Below are 15874 nucleotides of genomic sequence, written 5' to 3'. Positions count from 1 at the left end.
CAGATTTCAAAGGACACCCCATGACGACGAATAAAGCAGTGTGATGAAATGCGCAAGAGCCGGAGCTGGAAAACCAAAAGAGAAGAGCAGGATTGGTGTTTCCCAAGCGGAAAGAGTCAAGCCTCAGGTTGCAGTGTTGAAAGATTCTGTGGGCAAAATACGGACGACACAGGAAGCATCGAAAGAAGATGGAAGGAATACACAGAGTCACTCTACCAAAAAGAATCGGTTGGAATGCCACCATCTCAAGAGGTAACGTTCGCTCAGAAACCGAGAGACCCAAAGCCCATCTGTGAACAACTGGACATCCCCTTACAGAAGGGTCACAGGGAAGAGACGAGCCAGTCAGGGTGCAGTACCCCACCAAGGAAACACACAACTTTCCTCTAGTTCTCTAATGCTTTCTCTCCCCACCCCACTATCATGACCCCAATTCTACCTTACAAATCCGGGTAGACCAGAGCATGCACATTGGTACAGATAAGAGCTGGAAACAAAGGGAGTCCAGGACAGATAAACTCCTCGGGACCAATAATGAGAGTAGTGATACCAGGAGGATAAGGGTAAGGTGAGGGGAGAAAGGGAGAACCGATCACAATGATCAACATATAATCCCCTCCCAGGGGGACATCAGTTAGTGTAAGACATGGAAAAGAAAAAATTGTGCTGAAAAACTGGGGTTCGGCTTATACACGGTTAGTGGTACCCAGCAAGGTGTAACATCTCGCTTCCCCCCACTTCCCCCTCCCCCATCGAAGTAACGGAAAAATGCCTGTTATCGCACGGTGATTGCCATTTCTATGCTGTTCATTCAAAGCCCCGCTGACACTGCAGGGCTTTGAATGTTTGTTTACTCACATCTAACCAATCAGAGCTGTCCTATGATGTGGATAGCTCCAATTCACAGAAGCACCCGTAGTGATTCACTTACGCTGACAGCTGACCTGGTAAAGATGTGTTTGTGGCTGGGCTCTGTCTCTCCCCTCTGGTCTCTGTGCTAATTCACATCCTGCATGCCCTGCCCGCACGAACTCTACCCCCCCTCCCAGCTAACACGTCATGGGCCGGGGGGGAGGGGGACAGGCATTACCATGAAAGCTCTTTTTCAAATTCTTGTTTTTTTATCCTATTAGAAATGGATACTCTTGAACCAAAACAAAAACGCCAGTCATATGAGGCTGGTTTCAAAATGAAGGTTGTGTCAAACGCAGAAGAGAGCAATAACAGTATTGCAAGTAGGGAATTCTGTGTTGACGAAAAGCAAGTGAGGGAGTGGCGGAAAATGAAGGCTGACTTGGAACAGATTCCAAAAGCTAAAAAAGCTCGTTGTGATTTAACGTCTTTTTATGGGGCTCTAGAGAGTGAATTGCATAAACGGGTTATGGAGTGTTGTCAAAATGACTACTGCATAACAGACATGGGAATCTGCATACATGCTCTACAAATGGCTAAGGATGGCAAATATAAAGCACCAGGCATTGGAAAATTTGCTGCGTCAGCAGGATGGTGTACCCACTTCATGAATAGGTTTGGCTTACTATGTTTGAGACAAAGAACAAAGATTTCCCAGAAATTGCCACAAGACCTTGAAGAAAAAATTTTGTCATTCCAGTCATTTATTACAAAATAAAGAAGGATTTATAATTATGACCTGGCAGGTATTGGGAATATGGATGAAACTGCCATGACTTTTGATCTTCCAAGCAACAGAACTGTGGCAAGTTTAGGAGAAAAAAACATGTTTCTCAAAACCACAGGAAATGAAAAAAAAAAACACTTTATAGTTATTCTATCATGTTTGGCTAATGGAAATAAGTTGTGTCTTCCCAGAGAGCCATCTAGTCTTGCTTCACTCTGTCGCCAACCAGTGTGTTGAATGACCATGCCCAACAACAAGTAGACTGCATTTGGCCTGAAGACACCACACCAAGTACCAAGTGTGGGTCCAGACATGCGGGCACAGGGGAAGCAGGAGCCTGACCCTGACCCAGTTCTGCCCAGCTGCAGGCTGACTGAAGCTGATTGCCTACAGCCTCAACATAGAATCTGCTGGCAAGGGGGCTGACAGACCCCTAAGGCTGGCCACCCATCAGGGGGCCTCTCCCTCTTCCCTGGCACCTGCCAGCATGTGCCCCTGGCAGGCAGCATGGTGGAAGCCAAACCCGACCGTGGCAGAGTGTTGGAGCATCATAGGCACCCAGAGAGTGACTCTAACCTTCTAGCTGGAATCAGACGTGAGTTTTGCTGGAGTCCCCTCCAGGTGAGGAGGACAGCTCAGTTTTAAAGTCTCCATGGAGTCATCTCCTTACAGCTGTGCAAACACTCGTTGTGGGGAGTGGGGAGTCCAAGGTGAGAAGGCTGAGCTAAGACCGATGGAAGTGGGGATCCAGCGCTGGGTGCAATGGCTGAGCTTGGCGATAGCTAGAGGTGGGCGGTTTGAACCCACGCAGCCGTTTGCAGGGAGGAAGTTCCGGCAATCAGATCTTGTATAGACTCCAGAACACCCCACCCTCTCTCTGCCTTTGAGACAGTACTGACGTGTCACCACCCTGTAAAACTGTGAGCCTTCATGGGAGCAGACAACCTTACTTTATGCTCTTGGAGGGGCTGGTGGGTTTGAACTGCAGACCTCGTGGTTAGTAGCCCAACACATCAATGTGCTCGACTCCTGACGATCCTGCACGTCCGAGCAAAACTGACCTGTAGTTTCCTAGGCTGGCGCTTTTGAACTGCTGCCTGGGGTTAGCAGCAGATGCAGTACCGGCTTAAAGAGGTAACATTTTTGGTTGGGCCACAAAATGGCTCCTCACCCCTGCCCTGGGTCATGGGTTGGGAGAGTGTACCTTGAGCAATGTTCTTGTTCTCTCTGAGTCCAGATTTCTGGGACCAAGGATTCGGGGTGACCACCCAGGCCATTTCCCTTGGGTGTCCTTTTAGACTTTGGAGAAGTTGGTTCACGGGGTTTGCCTTTGAGTGAACTGGTCGGGGTGCGTGCCCTCTGGCACTGTGCTGGCCAGGCCTGGCTGGGACCAGTGTTTAGGGTCACTGGGAAGGATTGCCCAAGACACTGCTGTGTGAGAGCCTGCCTAGCCCCGATTTGCTAATGGTCCCGTGCCCACTCTTGGCTCCGCGGCAGTGCTGGTCAGACGTGGGCGTTTCCACCTTCTCCTGTTGTGCAAAGCACACATGAAAGCAGCTTCAATCACCCCCCCTCTCTCAAGCAGCTTATCGGCACACATTCCAGATACCATATAATTCAATAGTTCAGTCATAGCTAGCGGAGATTTGCAATCATTATCACGTCCATGGTAGAATGTTCCCTTCTTCCGTGCACTCATGATTCTTAGCTCCCCATTTCCCCACAACCTCCCCTGCCATGCCCCCAAGAAACCAGTAATTCGCCTTCTGTCTTTATAGATTCTAGCTCTTTGCAATCTGATTATAATGCCTGGCTTTGTCTTCTCAAGCTGCCCGTTGACCCTGTCTATGCAGCTCTTTGACTCGGTCCTTCCACTTGCGTTCGCTGCTCGGTGATGAAGAGCACGTTTCAGAGTCTCTTCTGACATCCCGTTTGGCCCTTTCTTTCTTCCCTCTCTTCTTAATGACCTTTGGCTTTCTTCACGGACGGTCAGGAAACAGCTTATTGTTTTTGTAGTTGGCGTCGTTAGGTGTGCCGAGTTGGTTCTGCCTTGTGGAAACGCAGCCGGGTCCTGGGCCACCCTCACGGTTCTTATGCTTGAAGCTGCGTGTCCGTCCGTCTCATGGACAGCCTTCCTCTTTGCCGCCACCCTCCACTTCACCAAGCACGACGCCCCCTCCGGCGACTGGTTTCTCCTGACAACATGTCCGAAGCATCTCGTGCATGCTGCTTAGTGGCTGTGTGTTAAAGGAGCGTGGTGGGAGGTGGCTGATCCCGGGCCCCCCACGCACAGTGGAAGGGAGCTGTCCGGTCCTGCACCGTGTCCGCGGCAGCTGTGGATCAGACTGATGTAGTCTATGGGTTTAAGTGGACAGAAAGAGGTGAGAGATGCGATAAGAGAAGACGTGGGAAAGGAGGGAAGGAGAGAGAGAGGAAGAAGAAGAAAACGAGGGAGGAGAGAGAGAGAGAGAGAGAGAGAGAGAGAGAGAGAGAGAGAGAGAGAGAGAGAGAGAGAGAGAGAGAGAGAGAGACCTGTAGGTCAAAGCAGAGCCCCTCTCACAGACACATCACTGGGCCCTCCGCTCCCTGTCTTGTGTGTGACCCCTGGCTTGTCGATACCTCGGTTCATCAGAGAATTTCATCTTGCTGTGCTGAAGCAGGTCTCTCGACTTTCCTCCCATGAATCGTTGCTCTGTTTACTGCAGCGACGGCAAACAAGTCTCCCCCGTCTTCCACCTGAAAAGGCTTCTGGTGTCCGACCATGGCGCTCACGGAATGTCCTCACCTTCTGCACAACCTTCCAAGTCCTGGTCAAGGCTGTGGTCCCCGCTCTTCCACACTGGAACCCCAGGAGTGTCGTCAGACCACAAGCCAGGAAACCAAACTCACAGCCATCGAGCCAATTCCGACTCAAAGTGACCCTATAGGAAAGGCCAGCACGGTGCCCATGGGCTTCCAAGACTGCAACTTTACAAGAATAGAAAACCTCACTTTCTCTCATGGAGCTGCTGGTGGTTTTTGAACTACCAACCTTCAGGTTAGCCGCCCAGCATGTAGCCACTGCCCCACAGGGCTCTCCTTCAGGCCACTAGCCTGGGCAAATGTCGTGGTCAGTTTCCATGGAATTGACTCCAGCCTGTGAGGACATTATACCGACCAGGTGGCTGTCATCCCACCCAGTGACATCATGGTGGGTATTTCTGAGTTCATGGCATAGCTACGTGTCTGTGGTAATTACATCATCTCCTGTCAACTTGAGAAGGGGTGGAGACTAGCCTGTCAATCAGGCATTAACCATAGGAGGTCTCTGAGTGGGCATGACCTTCTCCTGAGTGGGCATGGCCTTCTGTCTTCCTCCCTGGAGGAGGAACTCACACATGCTCTCTGCTTCGTCTTCCTGCTGACAAACCACATGGAGCTACACTGATGGAGCCAGAGCCCTGGAGCTGGAGGAGTCATGTGGAGACCTACACCAGCGCTGAGATGCTTCCACCACTGGATCCACAAGACCTTCCACCCACTGGCCTGTGCTCTCCCTCATTCTGCATCACTGCATGTGCTGCGTGAGTCTGTACAAGAACTGGTGGACTAATATTGGACATATGGGCTAATATTGGACCTAAGGACTTGATCTGGACTGGGCTGGGATGGTTTCTTAATGTACAATGACTCTTGGGTATCAGACGCTCTGTTACATACACAGGAGTGTCTCTGGTCAACCCGGCCTGACACAGTGTCCTTGCATCCTGCGGCAGGCTTGTCCCGCGGGCTGACCCTCTACGGGACCAAGTGATGTCCTTGTGCAGTTATTGGTCTTTCCCGAGGGCACGCCAGAGGAAGTCAGGCGAAGCCTTTCCGCCCTTGCTCCTGGGAGTGTTCTGGCTGCATTTCTTTGAAGACTGATTTGTTCATCCTTTGTCAGTTCTTCTTGGGCCCGTGGTTTCTTGTGGCCTGATTTTGAGTGTGAGGCAGTTGAAAGGACTGTGACCCAGGGCGGGCACCTTCGTCATGCGAGCGACATCTCCCCGTTTCAGAAATCCAAAGAGGCCTTTGGGAGCTGGGTTGCCAAACTCAATCTGCTTGCTTGGTTTCTTGGCTGCTGTTCTCCTGGGTGCTGATTGTGGTTTTGAGGCAGACAAAATCCTTGACCACTTCAGTTTCTCCTCTACCCAAGGAAATGGGGCCACAGAGATCAGGGACAGGCGTGCTTGGGGTGACTGCCAGCCCCGCATTCCCAAAGTAAATCCATTCAAAGACAAACAGCTTGGAAAATCTAAACAGCCTCTTAAAAAAAAAAAGTTGGCCTTGAGTTTTGTCATAAAAGAGAGCTCCACGAATCGCTGGCCAGATGCTGAGCCAGCCTAGGTCTCCTCCTGGCCTCCACACGCCATTGCTTGCTCCCACCATGCCTCTGTAGGGTCTCCGGCTCTGAGATGCCTCTCACTTCCTGTTTCACCCTCTGAAGTCTTCAGCCCACCTCAGTGCCCTTCCTGTCCTGTCCACTCTCTAGAACCAGGCTGGTCCAGCACAGGTGCCAGCTCTTTCATCAGTGGTCCTTGTCTCCTCCTCTGGAAGCCTCGGGCCACCCAGCTGCCCGAATCTGCCTCTGCTGCTGATGCTGGGCTGGACCTCCATTGCTGTCCCCCACTCCTATCTCATAGAAAGCCAACTCCCCGGAGGGCTGGGACCCCACCCCACCCTCTCCTTCTTTGTGGTCCTCAGTGAGCATGGGGTATGAAGTGGATGCCCCACACACCCTGGAGGTGGAGGCGAGCTGGGGTTCCGTGTCTCACTTGGATGCTGCATGATAGAGGGATGCTTTCAGAGCAGGACAGGCTTCACCATCAGCCACCCCATGTGGCCTCTGCTGCCCGTTGCCATCTGCCTGAGCCACTCCAGACAGTGTGTGGGGGCTCCAGTGACTGACCAGGCCAACATACTGACCCCCATCCTCTGTGGCTCTGCTAAGCATGCTGACTGACCACCCTCTGTGACTCTGGCCAGTGCACTGACCATTCACATTCCACAGGGGCACTCCTTACTTTTGTTCCCATCAAGGTCAAGGTCAATGAGCTCTGGCATCGAACGTGGGATTCAAGTCCTGCCTTCCCTCCTGGACAGCTTCGAAGGTTCACACCACGTTGATCTGGGGGAGCAACCCCTCAAAAGAACAGCTCATAAACATGCAGCCCAATGGGGGCTCGATGTCTTCCAGCCTGGCCCAGCCCGGGAGCCTGGGGAGCCATTCGTCAGTGTCGACACTCCTGGTAAGGACGAGGCAGTTGTTAGCACCTCTTTGCTTCGTTGCGGCCACAAGCTTGTTTCAGGCGAGGCTAGTTCAAGCAGCACTGCCTGGCCACTTTCGCCCACCCAGCAGAGCCCACAGCAGTGATAGCAGGAGACTGGTCTCATGCACGGGCAGAAAGAGCAGAGGGGCACAGCTCTAGACCTCAGCCCCCACCAGGAGCCTTCTGGTGTCCAGTTTGCGCAGTGCTGGCCTCCCAGTCCTGTGGCCTCCCCGTGGTCTCTAGCACGCCACCTCTGCTTTGTTCATGAAACTGAGTCTGCAGGTTAGTCAAGTGACTCATCGCCGGGTCCTGGGGAGAAACCTTTCTACCAAGAGACACTAAATGATTCCCCTCTTGCTGTCCACACTAACACCTGAGAGTAGAGAAGTGAGTTGGGGGGAGCTTGGTGGGGGGGAAGAACAGTGTGGGTTCCTTGGCTAACCTTGCCCTTCAGGGCTGGCTCCTCCTCTGGGATACCCACAGCTTGGGATGAATGGGAAGCACAACCGCCCCCCACACCTCGCCTATTGTTCCCAGCCACCGTCTGCTGCCCTCCCCCCAAGAGGGGAGCCAACGCGGCTGTGAGGGCGCCCCTCGGGAGAGCAGGAATCGGAGGGCTGAGGGAACCACAGATGATGGCCCATGCCAGGCAGCGCCGGGAGCCGTCTAGAGGGGTTTGGACCGTCATTATTTGTAATATTCTCTGAAAAGCCAGAAAATAATTGTTTTCCCCCCCTGCTGATGTTGTTCTTCTCCTCCGAGCAAATATTGATTCTGCCCCCCCTCCCCCGTGCAAACTCCCCGCTGAATGGAACAGAAATTAACAGGGCCGCTTTTGTTTCATACAATGAACAAAAACTGGTGTTTGGAGGGGTCTGGTCCTGCCAGAACATCTGTGCGGGGCCCAGATGGCACGAGGCTCTGCAAACGGGCCGCGAGGGAGGCTTCTGCCGACTCAGCAGCCAGCCGGTAGGAGATGCTGCGTTTTTTATAGGTCCTACAGAAATAGTAACTTCTGAAAACTTCTTGGCAAAAAAGGTTCTCTCTCTTCACCCCCCCTCCCCACCACACCCCACCACCCCTCCAACTCCTTCGTCTTTCTTTGTAAGGCGCTAAGAATTTGGGGCTTCCCTGCGGCAGAGAGAAGCCTGATTTATAACAGTGTCTGCTGCGGGCCCTGCTCTAAGTTTCCACGTCCGTCCATGGGAGTCACGTCAGGACATAGGAGGTGCTGGCAGGGCCTCCTCCTGGGTGCTACCATCCGCTGCCTTGAGCAGACTCCGGCATGGGTGGGTGGGAGTGGAACTGTGAAAAGACCGGAGGTTCAGGCCCACCCAGAAGGCCCTCCGAAGTGAGGCCTGGTGACCTTTCTTGCCCCAAACCAAGCTGACGGCAGCCCAGTTATGGACGGCGTGTCTACAGACAGCCCCTGGGGGAAAGATCTGAAACGGCACTGCCCCTACCCACCCAACGAAGACCTGCTGCTGTTAAATGTCAGACAGGGTGGGACAGGGGCGGCCGGCCAGGTCTTTCTCCTATGGGCCACGTGCGGGGGCTTGAACTGCCAGCCTCTTGGTTGGCAGTCGAACACGTGATGTAGCGTCCCCAGACATACAGGCATACCTCGAATTGGAACAAGGCACTCTTCTGACGACTTTCCTGTGAATGGTTCTGGAAGGAGTGAAACACACCAGGAGCCATTGGCTCCATGACGCTCGCCTGCGTGATCAGTATCTTCACTTAAAGGTCCACGGTGGTGCAGTGAGTAATGCATTGGACTGGAGCCTCAGGTCAGCAGTTCAAAACCACCAGCTTCTCCAGGTGAGAAAGACGAGGCTTTCTACTCCTATCCAGAGTGACAGCCGTGGAAACCCACAGGGACTGTCCCGCCCTGTCCTGTAGGGTCACTGTGAGTCAGAAGGGACTCGATGGCAGTGAGCTTGCAGTTGCTTTGTATCTTAATGAATCTGACTTTTGTATTGGTAGGTTGGCCTGAGAATGCTATGAACAGCAGAAAATATGCACTGCAACATTGTATCTAGTAGAGATTACTAACAAGACACACATCAGGGGTGGTCTCCTAAGTGTGGTAAGTGGAACATGAACACAGGGCCCACCTATGCAGACTAAACATCTGTCATCCCAAGCCAGAACCCCTGCTCCCCAGTTCATCCCGACTCTCAGGGATCCCATGGGACAGAGTAGAACTGCCCCCTGCGGGGAGGGGGGATTCCAAGGCTGTAGCTATTTCCTGAAGCAGACGCCTCTCTGGCTCCTAGGAAGGAGCTGGTGTGCTTCAACTGCTGACCCTTTGGTTGGGTTCTCAGCTTCTGAGCCACCACGGCTCCCTGGACATCAGGAGGGACTGACAACCCTGGTCAGGAGGGAGCCAGCTCTCCAGCCCTCCCCTCAGGGTTCAGGTCCAGATCCCCGACTTCGTTGGAGGATGCTTCAGAGTGGGTGAAGCTACAGGGATGCTCCTTCAGGGCCCTGGACACCGTGGAGAGGGGCTGGCTGCAGCTCACAGTGAGCAGGTGGTGTTCTCAGCGTGGGTGAGTCAGCTCCGACTCGGGAGACCTTGTGTGGACAGAGGGGGAACGCTACCTGATTCCACTCCATCTCCACAACATTGATCTTTTTGCACCTGCTGAGGCGGCTATTGGGTCTCTGAGCTGCCACTGTGCCAACTACAGTGAGCATGTGCTGTGAGACCTTTCTCGATGGCTCACGCAGCAAGTCCCAAGTCCGTGGCCAGATGGCAGACCGGAGGCTTCTCCTGACTTGCGTAGCCGCAAGGCTGATGAATCCAACATTGGTCAGACAACAGGCTTCTGGTGGCAGAGGCAAAGGAGCCCGAGGTTGACAGGTGAGATGACGAGCCGCTGATGGCGCCCAAGATGAGCTGCTCAGACCACAGGCTGCTACTGATCAGCAGGCAAGCCCAATGGCCAGATGACAAGTCAGAGGGAGGAGCCAGATCTAGGAAACAGCAAACAGCAAGCATGCTTTTCCGCAGTGCCCACTAATATTGGAAGCAGGCCACACTCCCGAGATGATCTCATAGTGAGGAGTTTTCGGGTCTTCGCTGTTCAACCACTGAGAATTGTGGCCCGATCAAATAGACCCATCACCCTAACTATCACACACACACACACACACACACACACACACACACACACACACACACACCTCTGTCCTAAAAACCCCGACAACTTTACCTTGAACTTGTTAAAGAAACATTTCACAGCCATGTGCCCAACATAATTCGACGCCTGGGTTCTTGGTGGCTCCTTCCCTGGGTACTCAAGCAGAGTAGAGTTGTTGGTGAGTTCAACTTCCCCTCCATGTCTCTAGGAGGCATGATGGTTTTGTTCAAATGCAGATTCTGGCTTCCGGAGCCTGTAGGGGCGAGGGCCCACAAGACTCTGCCTAATGGCCCACAGGTGAGGCCGAGGTCCTGGTCTTGGGACCTGCGTAAGGACTTCCCGTGAGGGTGGTGCTAGCAGCCGGGTTTCTCGGTCTGAGCGCGGGAGGCAGGAGTTGTGTTAGTCTGGCTACTTTGGAGAAACAAATCCACAGCAACTCATGTATAAGAGAGAGTTTTATGTAAAGGTTAACTGTGCATCAAGAAAACATCCCAGCCCAGTGCTACCCAAGCCCACAAATCCAACATTAACCCATTAACCCGTATGTCCAACACAAATCCACAAAGTCCTCCTCCATCTCACAAAACACACGCAATGATGCCGACTAAAGGAACAATGCCCAGTCAGTGAACGTGTCAGCAGCTCAGCGCTGGCAGGGGTCTCCACACAGCTGCTCCAGCACCCAGGGCTGCATCGGGGTAGATGCATGTGGCTTCTCCTTGGGGACGTCTTGCAGGAAGTCAACCTTAAAAGCTGAAGCAGGGAACTGGCTAAGGCAGCTGCACCCTGGTGCAACCATCAGAAAGCAAGAGACCCGAGAACTAGAAAGGCGAGGCTCACTGAACCATTTATCCCTGTACCCTTCAATTAACCCCACTTGTGTTTATCGGCCAGGTTGGCACAATAAACTAACTAACTCAGGAGTGATGGTGGTCCACGGGTGGGCAGCGTGTCCCTGCCTATGCGCCAGTGGCCACTGTGTGCCTGGGAGCTGGCACCACAGTGAGAAAGAAGAAGGTGAGGGTCAGTCAGAGGGTCGCTATGGGAGCAGAGAAGCGTTTTCAAAACAAGTCGAGCAGGGTGGGAAGCTGGTGCTCCCACGCACAGTCTCCATCTGGGTCACCCACGTCTCACAGCGGGCTTCCCCTTCACCTATCCCTGAAGGATGTTGTGTGCTTCTACACCACGTCCACACGGAAATTTTGCCCCCCCCCCTCCGGGACCTCAGTGGTGTTCTGACGTGCTCTCCCTTTCAGAGGGACAAGAGGTCTGAGGCACATGAGCAGGTCTTCCAGTGAGACCCCCCTGGAGCAGCCCATGCCACTGCCGTGAGTGGACATGTCCCTTGTCCGGGAGGCCTTTTCCTGACCTATGCCACGTACAGTCCCGTGTATGGTAGTGACATCATCTGGTGTCAGTTTGGGACTGGAGAGGATTAAGAGTGAAGGGGTGGAGGCTAGTCTGTCAATCAGGTCATAGCCAATGAGGGCTCTGTGTGGGCATGGCCTTCCCCTGAGGATTCTGGGAAATCCTGATTTTCCTCCTTGGAGGTGGGACTTTCCTCACTCCCTGAGTGATGCTCTACTGACAAGGCACATGGCACTATGCTGATAGAACTGGAGGAGCCACGTGGAGACCCCTGCAAGTGCTGAGACGCTTCCACTGCCACTGGATCCACAAGACTTTGCATCCACCGGCCTGTGATCATCCTGCATTCAGCATCATTGCATGTGTTTCATGAGTCTGAAGAGGACGTCACAGATTGGTATCGGGCATATTGGCTAATATCGGACTTATGGACTTGATCTGGACTGGACTGAGATGTTTTCTCAATATTCAACTGCTCTTGTACATAAACCTCTTTCTTATATACATATGAGTCTCCCTGGATTTGTTTCTCTAGTCTACCCGGACTAACACACTGTGTCCTTCAAGAAATTCTATCAAGATTACTCCTTTTCACCCCCCACCCTCCCACTCCATGCGCAGTCTCCATCACATGAACAGACCCCTCAACCTCCAACGGAGCTGGTCCAACAGAACTCCTGGGAAGCCACGGTGTCAGCCAAGCCTTTCTCATTTTAGGAGGCTCCGAAGACCCCCACATGTACGGCACAGGGAGAGCTGGTTGCCGCCATCACAGGCCACCGAGACCAGTCAACCCAGGCTGGCCTGGAGCAGACCTGTGCAGGTGTGAAGTGGGACCTGTTGTGGCCGCTAGGTGACATCGAGTTGTTTTCTGACCCATAGAGACCCTGTGCACAACAGAAGGACACACCGCCTGGTCCTGCACCGTCCTCTCCACGGTTCCTGGCCTGAGCCCATGGTGGCAGCCGCTGTGTCCCCCGTCTCCTTGAGGGCCTTCCTCCCATTCGCCGCCCCTCCGTGTTACCAGGAACCCCAACAATACTTCTTTCAGCTGCTTTGACACTGTCCCTCCCTCCTGGCTGCTCCCCCTCCCACCTACCTCCCTTCCTCCCCTCCTCTAGACCAGTGGTCCTCATCCTTCCTAATGCCTGACCCTTTCATACAGTTCCTCATGTGGTGGGGACCCCCAAACCATAAAATTATTTGCGTTGCTACTTCATCACTGTCATTTTGCTACTGTGATGAATCGGGTGACCCCTGTGAAAGGGTCGCTCGACCCGCCCCCCCCCCCAGGGGTCGCGACCCACAGGTTGAGAACTGCTGCTCTAAAGCAATTGCTTTGCATTCTGGTTTGGAGATGAGGGCTCCCCCTAAAAGCTCTCACAGTAGGACAAGGGACACAAACAGAAGCCAGAGCACGTGGGCCATGGGCCGACTCACTCTGCAGACCCCGTGTGGTCACGGGTGTCCCGTGAGGAGAGGCAGAGCCGGCAGAGGTGCCCTCTGAGGGCCACTGATGGAATCAGCCAGCTGACGCACCATCACCATGGCAACGGTGAGCCCCAGTTTCTGGGAATGGGGGTCACTTGCTCCCTTGTTCCTGGGGTTGTTAACACCCACTTCCTTTCCCATGCCTCCCCCTCTCCCATGTTCCCCACCCCTGGAACTGTCGGTCCCGATGTTTTCTCCTCCAGATTGTTTATCCTGCCTATCTTATCTAGATAGACCTGCAGAGATAATAATATGAACAAAAACAAGACAGAGCAACACAAAGCAACAACAAAAACCAATGACAAAAAAAGAAAAACCTATAAATAGTTCAAGGTCTGTTTGTTGACTTTTAGGATTGTTTTCCGGCTGAGTCTGATGGGGTGCCAAGTCCTGGTCTCAAAGTCTATTTTTGGTGTACCCTGGGGACTTCCTTGCTCTGCTCCCCTTGCTGTTCTGTTGCACGCCCTTAGTGTTTTGCCTCGGTGTGGTGGGGTCAGATCAGGTGCAATTCCCACACTGTGTCTCCAGTGTGGTCCCCTGTAGTGTGATGGGTCAGTGAAGGGTGTCATGTCTCGTGGTGGGCCCGGCCGTATGGTCTTCTCTGTGCATTGGCTGCTCAGAGCAGGAATATCGTCTCCAGGCTTGGTGGGCCAGGATGTGCTCCACTCTCTCTCCCTACTCCTTCATTTGCTCCCGTGTGCTCTGATCAGACATGTCTCTCTCCCTGAGCTGTAGCCACAGTGCTGTCCTCTGAGTAAATTCTTCTGGAATGAGGGGGGACTGTCCACTTAGTTGGGATTGGGGCTGGACCCTCAGACAGAAATAGGAGGATGTGGTGCTCCACTAGCCACACAGACTGGACATGTCTCGGTTTGGGGGCTTCTCCCACATCTAAGCCCCTGCTGCAGATGGTTTGTGGAACTTCAAGATGAGGCTCACCGACTGCCTTCGAAATGGCCCCAACTCACAGCAGACCCAGAGGCCAGGGTGACCCTGCCCCGTTGGCCTTTATGGGAGCAGACAACCAACCTCCTCTTTCTCCCTCAGAGCGGTCACTGGGCTTGAACCTCCGACTCTGTGGTTAGAAGCCCAGTATTAAAACCACCGCACCACCAAGGTTGCTTCTAAGACCCAAGCCAACCCCACCCCCACTGCCACCCAATCACTTCTGACGCCCGGTGGCCCTGCAGCAATGAGCAGAGCTGCCCCCGTGGGTTTCCGAAGCTGCTCGTCCTTACAAGAGCAGACAGCTTTGTCCTTCTCCCTCAGAGCGCTGGTGGATTCAAGCTTCCGCCTTTGTGATGAGCAGCCGGAAGCTTAACTCACAGTGCCACCGAAGATCCTTTAAGGGCAGGCAGTGCCACTTAGAAGGGCCATTTTCTCTGCCGGGCTGTGGCCTCCCTGGGTAACCACACCAAGATCACTGCCCTCGAGCCCACTCAAGGTGACCCACGGGGCAGGGTAGAACTGCAACTTTCTGCAAGGTAGAAAGCTCGCCTTTCTCCCAGGGAGCAGCTGGTGGATTTGAACTGCTGGCCTTGAGGATTGCAGCCCAATGCATAGCCACTATGCCACCAGGGTTCCTCCTCTACCCACCCCCAGGAGACAACCTGTGCTCAATGGCAGCAGCCACCACGAGCTCAGATGCCAACAGAAAGCAGGGGCCCCTTGGGAATCCAGGGTGGATGATACCTTCAGGACCAAGGGTGTGAGGGGCGATGCTGGGAGAGTGGAGGGTGAGTGGGTTGGAAAGGGGGAACTGATTACAAGGATCCACATGTGACCTCCTCCGTGGGAGAGGGAAGGCAGAGAAGGGGGGGAAGGGAGACTCCGGATAGGGAAAGATATGACAAAATAACGATATATAAATTACCAAGGGCACATGAGGGAGGGGGGAAAGGGGAGGGAGGGGAAAAAAAAGAGGACCTGATGCAAAGGGCTTAAGTGGAGAGCAAATGCTTTGAGAATGATTGGGGCAGGGAATGAATGGATGTGCTTTATACAATTGATGTATGTATATGTATAGATTGTGATAAGAGTTGTATGAGCCCCTAATAAAACGTTAAAAAAGGAAAAAAAAGCAGGGGCCCCAAGGCACCAAGAGGACCTTGGAAAAGAGGCATGGCTTCTGAAAAGCTCCCACTGACCAGCCCCACGGAGTTACTCACCACCACCACCACCACCACCACCACCACCACCGCCACCCCTACCACGTGGAGCTCATTGGACCAAGGGCCTGGGGTGTGCTGGGCCGAGAACACACAGAAATAAGCTTGGGGAGAGACCCCAGCCTCACCACCTGGTGCTTCAGTTGCGGCCCGTGGTTCCAACATGGCATAGGCCAAGAATACATCCCACCCCCACTCCCAGCAGCAGTGGTAACTATGGGGCACTGAGGGGGGGCCTGGCGTGTCACTCAGTGCCCCGAGGTGGGCTGGAGTGTGGTGGACTCAACTATGGCCTTCCAAGTCAGCAGGCCACCTGCGCACACCTACGCTGTCCAGCTGCTTTCTGCTGGGCTCCTGCCAACTGTGGCACACCCTCGCAGGATTCCTGTCCCCAAAGCTGAGGGACACTCCCAGCAGGGTGGCTCCTCAGTCCCTGGGAGTTACAGCTGACTTTAGCCCGAGCAAGCAGAAGGGGCGATGCACAGACACAGGAGACACCTCCCTGCCCAGTGTCACCAAGCCCCAGCCCTCACGTCCACCTTCTCCAGCCCAGGTCCCACCCAGGCCCAGTCTCATCACCACAGGGCTGGCCGGCCACGAAGGATGACCTTCCCCTGCAGCCTGGGTCTCCAACTTATTCCTGCGCTGACCCGCTCTCCCCTCCTGAGGCCAGGGCGCTGGCCAGTCTGGTGGTCTCGGGGAAGTGGCGGATGGGCAGCCCCTTTTACTCCGGTTAGAGAGGTCCATCGTTCCCCCCTGAGGTGAGGAGCCCTC

This window comes from Tenrec ecaudatus, chromosome 13 (assembly GCF_050624435.1).
Source record: "Tenrec ecaudatus isolate mTenEca1 chromosome 13, mTenEca1.hap1, whole genome shotgun sequence".
Classification (NCBI taxonomy): Eukaryota; Metazoa; Chordata; class Mammalia; order Afrosoricida; family Tenrecidae; genus Tenrec; species Tenrec ecaudatus.
Note: the sequence above shows the minus strand (reverse complement) of the source record.